This window comes from Equus asinus, chromosome 5 (assembly GCF_041296235.1).
Source record: "Equus asinus isolate D_3611 breed Donkey chromosome 5, EquAss-T2T_v2, whole genome shotgun sequence".
Taxonomy (NCBI): domain Eukaryota; kingdom Metazoa; phylum Chordata; class Mammalia; order Perissodactyla; family Equidae; genus Equus; species Equus asinus.
In genome coordinates, this window is record NC_091794.1 from 15,578,216 (window position 1) to 15,587,370 (window position 9,155).

The window sequence follows — 9,155 nt, forward strand, 5'->3', positions numbered from 1 at the left end:
AGAGAAAGGATCCCTAACTTTGGGGAGCTTCTTGTTTAGAAATAAACAAGCCATTAAAATATAATGAGTTCTAAACAAAGGAAAGAAGCAGGTGCTGTGGGCATGTATAGCAAGAAGATTAAACTATGTCTGGGGGTTAAGGAAGAGGTGTTTGAGATACGGGTGATGAGCAGAGGCTGGCCAGGGATAGAAGAGGAAAGAGTATATTAGGCAGAGGGAGCTTCAGAGAGAGGGTTGTGTCTGTGAAGGGCTGCAAGTAAGCTACTGGCTAAAGTAGGAGCGGGGGATGGACACTGAAGAGGAGGCAGGTAGCAGATCATAAAATTGTCTCTAAGTTTTCTAAGGAGTTTAGAACTTATTTCTATGGCAACTGAAAGCCACTGAAGGGTTTCAAGGAAGGGAGCGACACAACACTCCCTGTTCTCTGTCCCTCTCTTCATTGCAGCTCTTCAAGTCTTTGAAAACACCTTCTCTATCTTCCTTCGAAGTCTTCACTTCACTTTCCTCAGCGTTCTCCTACGGCATGGCTGGCAAGCAGAAGAGAACCGTGGTTCTATTTGGAGCAGATTTGTGGTTAGATTCAGGTTTGAATCCCAGTTTTGCCACATAACCAGCTAATTAAAATTTACCTCAATTCCTCAACTTTAAAACAGGAATCAAGAAAAAACTGTTTATGAGGGGGCTGTGAGAATTAATTGAAGTAGTGTGTTATTATACCTTCGTGGTCTCTGAAGAAAGGTAAGTATGCCCAAAGCAGATATGACATACACTACATGATCAGCGGAGAGTGCAGAATGACCTACTACCTCCCTTCTTCTGGACACAAGGGTTCATTCCATCTGTTTTCTTGCAGTGACATCACAATGACGCCTTCTCTTGATTTGAGGGACAGTAGTATATTGTTCGAATGTTTTTCCTACAAACTATTTTCAAGAAAGATACATCCTAAGATGCTAATTATGTTATTAAATTTTGTGTTTAGTACTTTGGAGCCATTTTTCTGAGTTACCAAGATGATGTTTACCTTTTAGGAAATGTGTGTGTGTGTTTGTGTATATGTGCATGTGTGTATGTGATGCTTTTTTCTTTTCTTTTTTCAGTTGTTGTTCTCTCCTTCCTTCCTTTCTTCATCTCTCCCTCCCTTCCTCTCTCCCTCCCTTCCTTCCTGCCTCTCACCTGATTGTAGACTATATGCCCACGGGGGTTGGGAGGTGTGTAGGAATCAAATAATAGAAAATTTTTAAGCAGCAAGATCTTTTAAAATCCAAATTCTATCACCCAGTTCAGTTCCTGTTCCTTCCAACTTGGATACACAGACTTGCTTTCCACGTTGTACAAGTTATCGGTTTGTACAAGTCATTTTAATTACAAATAATTGAATAGCGGCTGGCCAAGTGGTGCAGCTGTTAAGTGCGCATGTTCTGCTTCTTGGTGGCCCAGGGTTCACTGGTTCAAATCCCGGGTGCGGACATGGCACCGCTTGGCAAACCATGCTGTGGCAGGCATCCCACATAAAAAGCAGAGGAAGATGAGCTCGGATGTTAGCTCAGGGCCAGTCTTCCTCAGCAAAAAAAAAGGAGGATTGGCAGCAGATGTTAGCTCAGGGCTAATCTTCCTCAAAAAAAAAATTGAATAATTAATTGTAATAATTAAACAACTAAAAAGTAATGGACAGTGCAAGACAATGTCAGTTACTACAGCTTGGCTGCAGATTATCACATACGGTTGGTAAACTTGTTCAGATAGCTACAAATATACCTAAGCGCCATTTTCTTCCTCGCTTTCAAGTTCTTTATAATTTAAACCTGTTCAAGTCTTAAAACCATTGAGCATATTTATATGCAAGTGGTATTATGCTAGGCACTGCAGAGGACACAAAGGTGAGCAATATAGAGCCCCTGACCTTAAATAGTCTACAATCTAAGAAGAACTTGACAATTTTCTTTTAACATAGTCTCAGAATAAACTTCTCTTCTAAATCATTGATTCAGATGCAGCTCAGGCTGACCAGAACCAGGATGGTATGATACTCATGACTGAAGTGACTCTAGATAAAGATTTCCTTAATAAAAATCAACAATTAAGGTATTGGAAGGAAACTAAAGTACTCTCTAGGTTGCCATGGTACAGGCCCCAAGTAAGTGGAGGCAAGGCAGTCGCTGGGCTTGCCAAGGAAACTGAACTGATATTCTATTGTTGCTAATCAATTAAGAACTAAACGAAAAGTTTTAGTCTGCACGTTTCAATAACACTTCAGTCTATAAACAGCTTTTGGTTTAGGTTTCTATTGCTGCCATACAACTTCAGCAGCTTAAAGTAACACCCAGTTATTATCTCATGGTTTTTGGGTCAGAAGCCGGGGCACAGTTGTGACTCAGCCAGTTCTCTGCTTAAGTCTCACAAGGTTGAAATCAAAGTATTGGCAGAGTTACTTTCATTTCTGAAGGTTCTGGGAGGAAAGGAGCCTATTTCCAGGCTCATTTAGGTTGTTGGCGGAATTCAGTTGCATGCCGTCGTAGGACTGAAGTCCTTGTTTTCTTGCTGGCTGTAGGCCAGGAGTTCTTCTAACCTTCCAGAAGCTGCCCACATTCCCTGGCTCATGACCCCTTCAAAGCCAGCAATGGTAGGACAAGCACCTCTCACTGATTTAAATCTCATAATTTTCTTTCCTGCTTCCCACCAATTAAAGCTTCATGAGCTCATTTCCCACCTTTTAGTCTTCTCTTTTCTAAATATATTTATTTTTAACATGCTATAACTGAACTTTAACTGGATATATATTCTAATAAAGAGCCTGTAAGACCTAACAAACTTACCCATAAGTTAATCATAAAATGGGTAAGAAACATTATGGTAACTGAAGCAGTCTATAGACAGAAGATTTGAACCACAACAGAAGGCAAATTGGTCTCCAGACAAAAGATTCACACTTTATTCTGTGCTCTCATAAACAATACAGTCCTCAAGTGGCTAATACTACCGTGCGATAAGCTTTCATATCACAAACCAGTTAACGTCAGTTTGTGTACACTGCTGAAGAAAATACTGGAGCCCAAGGAATTTGCCCCATGTTCTGAACTAGCTATACTGGACAAAAAATATTGAGATCCTTTCTTAGCTGCTCTGGGTCATAAAGGGTGACTGAAGAACCTGTGCAGAGCGGTGGAGCAGGTCAGGTAGGAGGGGCTCCTGGGCTCTGGGAGACCAGCAGTGTAATTGGTGAGATGGGTTTTGTTTGCTTGTTTCTGTTGTTTTAGAATGAAGGGGTTGGGAAGTTGTATTGTGAACTGCTGAGGCTTTGGCACCAGATACTTGGGTTCACATCCCACTTTGTCCAAAGAAAAAGGTTGACTTGGTCAAGGGCCAAGGCCCTAGGCTCATTTAACCTGTAGTCCTTGTATATGTAAAATGGGAATGATAAGGTTGTCCAGCAGAGTTATGGTTAGCATTCAATGAGATCTTTTATACCCATAGAATCTCGTGGAAAACTTTTTACAACAGACAATTCTCAGAGTCTTGCTCCCTTTGTGATTCTTTTGTGCAGCCAAGGATAAGATTCAGGGTTAAGGACCATGGATTTATATAAAACACCTAGTAGGTACTCAAAAATGGTAGTTGTTTTTACTACAGTGACTACACCTTCTTTTTGCTATAGCTACGGCTACATAAATAGGATAATGGAATCTTCAGAGTTGAAAGAGGTCTTATCTAGTCCAACCTCCCACCCAATATAAGTCACACATCTACATCGTGGAGCCCAGCACCATGAGAAAAGCAGTCTAGGGTGTTGGTCGGGCTGAGAACATCGGGCTAGAGTCAGACTCACTGGGCTTGAAGCCTGCCTCTTCCTCTTAATAGCCCTGAGGCGTTAAACAAGTACTTAACCTCTCTGCGCCTTAGTATTCTCATCTGTGAAGTGCAGCACATACTTCATAAGGTTGTTCTGAGATCTCAGTAAGTTAATACAGTAAAGCTGTAAGAACAGTGCCTGGCACGGAGGCACTTAGTGTGCAAAAGGGTTGAAGGGATAAATGTATTAATTGCTGAATAAATGAACAAATGAAAGAGCGCTTCAACAGATGATCAATCAGCTTCGATTTAAACCTTCCAGGTAAGAGGGCGAGCAATTCTGTTAATGCTCAACTCTAATTCATATTATATTAAGCCAAAATCTTCCTCTCTGCAACTTGGATCCATTTGGCCCTTGTTCTTTGGAGAACACATAGAACAAGTTTTTCTGTGTACTATAGCCAATCAAATCATTGTAGCTGATTCACTTGTCTCTCTAGATCCCCTCTTTTCCCACTGAAAGCATCTCAATTCTTTCCATTATTCCTCACTAACATGGTTTCAACTCTTTTAGCATCCTGATAGCTCAAGAAGTTAATCCCAATGCACCATAGTTAATCCCAATGCACCATACATCCCTTCCCAATTTTGTATCTTCTTTGAAGGATCTGGACACTTTCCAGAAGAGAGGAAGTATCACTTTACCTCTTGGGGACCTTGTATTCCTTTAAGGCAGCCTAATATTACATGATCTTTTGGGGACAGTGCAGTCTCATCATATACTGACCCATCAAAATCAGGTTGAAACCAACTAGAATGACTAAACCTTACTCATGTGTTCCTAACCACATCCTATGTTATACAACTGAACTAGCTGGGTGTCAGAGTCTATTTGCAGAACTGTCTTAAATCTACTTGCATTAGACTCAGACTCATTGGTCCAGCCTATGGCCAATTCTGTTGACCAACTCATTAGGTAGACTGTCAAGTTTTAGGTCAACCCCGGAGAAGTGCAAAGAAAAAAGAAAATCATAGTACACAGTGATGCAGAGGTGTGTGTTACTAAAAGGAGATTGGCTGGAAGCCAGACAGTACTCCCCAAGGTGCCATCACTCAGATTCCTTCACAAGATTCCAGGGTCAGTCCTCGCTCTCACACACTCAAACACTCCATCTCAGCAGAGTGCCAGAGCCCGTCACCTTAACACTCATGCAGATTGTTGTATAAAACAGTTGCTCAGTCTTTACTTTACAATGTGAAAAACGACTGTGGAGAGAATAACAATAGCTCATGTTTTTTGAGTGTTTACCATGTGTCAAGCACAGCTCTAAGGATTCTTACACGTATTGTTTCATACATTTCTCAAAACAACTGAGTTAGGTGCATTTTACAGATGAGAGAGCAGAGCAGTTACTCTTTGAATTCTTCCCTCTCACTCAACTTATGCAATTGGTTTCCGGGTCCTGTTGCTAAGTGTCCAGCTATTAAGCCTTTTGAATTCATCTCCTCCCTTCTGTTCCCATTGTCACCACCCTAGTTCTGGTCCTCCTCGTCTCACCTCTATCATCACCACAGCCTCATGTCTTGTCACTCTCTTCTCTGATCCATTTTCTACTCTGCCTCGTGTATTTCTAAAATATAGCTTTTAACGTGCCTCTCTTCTTGTTTAAAACCTTTAATGGCTCCCCAATGCCATAGATAAGAACTCAGATTCCTTCGCATGGCATAAAGGTCCTTCATCTTAGGGTCTGTAGCTCATCTCCTGTCACCTTCCCCCTCCTTAGTCCCTCCTTAGCTCCTTCTCCTTCTCAAAAGTTTTTGTCAGTAGCCACCCAACAACTCACGACTGGCTGGTCACAGTGAGTACTTGTATGCAACAAATATCTGTCGTACACCTACTGCATGCCAGGCATGTGCTGCGCACTTTACCTGCATAAACCTATTTAATTATAACAAGAACCCCACAAGGTAAGCATTACCATCTTCTGTTTTAGAGATGAGGAAACCGAAGTGCGGAGGGGTCAACTTGCCAAGTGTCACACAGCAAGGTGTGGGGCGGGGTGGCTTGCCTGACCCCAGAACCAGGCCCTTTCTCCCGAGACCCCCCTCTCGGGCTTGGCACGGTCTATCTCGTCCTCCTGCTGCCTGCTGTCGTCCGCCCGGCCGGCCTGTGAGCTCCTGCAGGCAGGCACCGCGTCCACTCTGTATCCACAGTGTCTGGCTCCATGCCCGCGAGTGCGAGTCACTCAAGCGGCTCTAGCCCTGATCCGCAGGGAGAACGAAGCGATGGGTTTCAGCAAAGCATGGCTCAGCCTGCTGGGAGGCCGAGTGCAGGTCACTGCTCCTCGACTCGCTAACGGAGTGGAAGGGGAGGTCGCGGGAACAGCCCGACTGCTGGGGTCCAAACTTACCGAAGGCACCGACCGCGGCCGCGCGTTCCTAGCCACAGCCTCCTCCCAGGTCCTCCGTTTACTGCGGTTACCACGGCAACGCCGCCCCGCCTCCGGGAGCGCGGAGACGGACGGGCGGTGAGGCGCATGCGCCGTCCCGAGGCGGCTCGCAGAGACTGCCCCAGGCGGTGCGGCAGGGAACCTCGATCCCTGTCTCGCTGTGGTCCCCGCTATTTCGTGGCCCATGACTCAGGTTCAAAGCCGGACAGAAAAGCCCAGCATTCTACCAGTTTATTATCAACTAAGGATATTTTATTGATAGTTAAATGAAACGACTTTTAAATACTTTCGAAGATACCTGCCCAATAATACAAACCGGCCCAAAGGGGCCCAGAGCGCGTACTAACATCTGCAAAGATACATCACCGGGCTTTAGTTTCTTTTACTTATTTATTTCCTTAGTTTACGCTGTGTTACCGCTGTTGGCCTTGAAGAGTAAATAAGATGTTATGTTGCGGGCTCCTCGGTGGCAGGACTGGGCGCGCACAGTATAGGCCCAGCTTGACAGATTGCTGGGTTTAGCACTTGTTCCTAACTCTCTGTGGTACAGCACTCCCGCTGATTTTTAAGTACCCAATGTTATTGGTTACAGAACATTGTTTCTAAAACATCACAATAATAAGTGGCACAGGACTTTGTATATAGAATGCATAAAAGATTCTTATAATTCAGTAAGAAAAAAACTAACAACCTCATTTTTTAAATGGGCAAAGGACTTGGAATACTTCACATCAGCTATTTAGTGATCAATAAGCACATGGAAAGATACTTAATAGTAGTCCTCAGGGAAACGCACACCACAGTGCACACACTCCACACCCACCAAAATTAAAAAGCCAGCACCAAATGTGGAAGGATGTGGAGCAAGTGGTCTCTCCTACACCACTGTTGGGAATTTAACATGGCACAGCCACTTTGGAAAACTGTTGGGCAGCTTCTTTAAAAGTTAAACATATACCAAGCCATTCCACAGCCAAAGTATTTATCCAAGAGAAACAAAAAATCCTGACCATACAAAGCCTTGTACACAAATATTCATAGGAGCTTTATTCATCATAGCCAAAAACTGGAAATAACCCAAATGGCCACTGACAGGTGAATGGATAAATATCTTTACTCAGAAGTAAAATATCTCAGAAGAAAAAAACTTACATGTTGTGATACACACAACATGGATGAATCTCAACTATGAGTGAAGGAAGCCAGACACAAAATAGTACATAATGTATGATTCCATTTATTATGAAATGCAAACAAATCTATGATGACCAAAACCAGATCACTGGCCGCCCAGGGGCGGAGCAAAGAGGGGCATGCACTGCAGAGAAACAGGAGGAATCTTTTGGAGATGATAGAAATGTTGTGTCTTAATTGTGGTGGTAGTTTCATGGGTATATACAATTCCCAAAAGTCAATGAATTGTCCTCTTTAAACAGATATAGTTTATTGTATATAAATTATTTCCAAATAAAGTTAATAAGAAAAAAATGACTGTACAATATTTTGTGTTTATTTGTTTCCATAATCTTACACAATAACTTTCCAAAAACCTACACCATGCATTTGTTGGTAATATCAAGATGTTCTCTTTAGTCAAGTATTCTCCAGGGATTAAAAAAAAAAACCATTATCCTTGCTATTAACTATTAAATAGTATATCCGGGTGTCTGAAAAGTCAGAAAACATAGGATAAACCTATTTCTAAACAGCATGTTACATTTTCAAATAATATGCTTGATTATTTTCTCTCAATCTCCAAACATCTTTTCAGGTGAAATATCTCTAAATTTAAAGCACCGGGTCGATCTGTTAATCTGAGAAAAACACAGTAAATTTACTGCAGAATGTCTAAAAAATCTGGGAACATAGAGGGAAAATTGTATTTATATATATACAAAAAAACTGGCAATCATAATTACTGAGTGCTTATTGTGGGTCAGGCCCTGTTCTCAGCACATTTATGTATATTTACCTCACTTAATCCTCAAAACCTTCTAAGAAAGATATATTATCTCTGACCTTCAAATGGGAAAGACGGATTAGCTTGTCCAAGGGACACAGCCCAAGTGGAAGAGACGGCACTTGAATCCAAGCTTTCTGGCTGCAATACTTGCACCCTGAGTCACTGTACTGTGTTGGTTATTTCTTCTAATTTAGGAGAAGTTGAATAATTATTTTCAAAGCCTCAAGTCCTGACTTTACCTCTCACAAGCACTCTGACATTGGGCAACTCACTTCATTCACCTCTAGGGCTCAATTTCCTCCTTCGTAAAGAGGGGAGAGCACTTAACATATCTAACTCAGAGGGTGACTGTGAGACCTAAATGAGATCACAGAGATACTGCCACTTAGCACAGCGCCTGCCACAGCAATGGCTCAGTAAAGGCAGCAGTTATTATTATGGCGCCCCCATACCATACACACTGTAAGATGGCAGCACAGCACAGGCTTTGGAGAAAGATGGCCTATGTTCCCATTCTAGTGCCACCACTCCCTAGTTGTGTGACCCTGAGAAACTACTTACCGTCTGGTACCTCAGTTTCCTCATCTGCAAAATGAGGATAACAGCCTCTACCTCATAAAGGTGTCATGAAGTCATGTAAAGTGGCTAAAACAGCGCTTGGCACTTAGTAAACGAATTAAATGCTAACCCAAATGATTTCACTGTACAGGGTAGGAATGGTTATATTATAACTGTGGACTTAATAATCAGTCTAGTTTCTCTCCTAAGCTGCAATTTGGAGAACTGTAAATTTCATTAAAGTTTAGCAACTGATTGGCAGCTTCCTGAGGAATATTGGAGAAGTCACATGTTATCAAAAAACTTGAGTCTAAACACAAGAACAAGTAATCTGAGTTTGGACTGTTATGGTAAATACCAGTGTAGTACATCACAGTAAAATACAGCAGAGTTCA

General features: G+C 42.2%; 1 protein-coding gene across 4 annotated transcripts in view; it reads right to left on the reverse strand.

Annotated features, from left to right (window-relative positions):
• Positions 1-6,291, reverse strand: part of CFAP44 (cilia and flagella associated protein 44) — a 105,159-nt gene extending 98,868 nt beyond the window's left edge. For all 4 annotated transcript variants that reach the window (XM_044771585.2, XM_070508840.1, XM_070508839.1 and 1 more), the window contains exon 1: positions 6,201-6,291. The gene's annotated coding sequence lies outside the window, so the exon portion shown is untranslated. The remainder of the gene's footprint in view (positions 1-6,200) is intronic.
• Between the last annotated feature and the right edge of the window lie 2,864 nt (positions 6,292-9,155).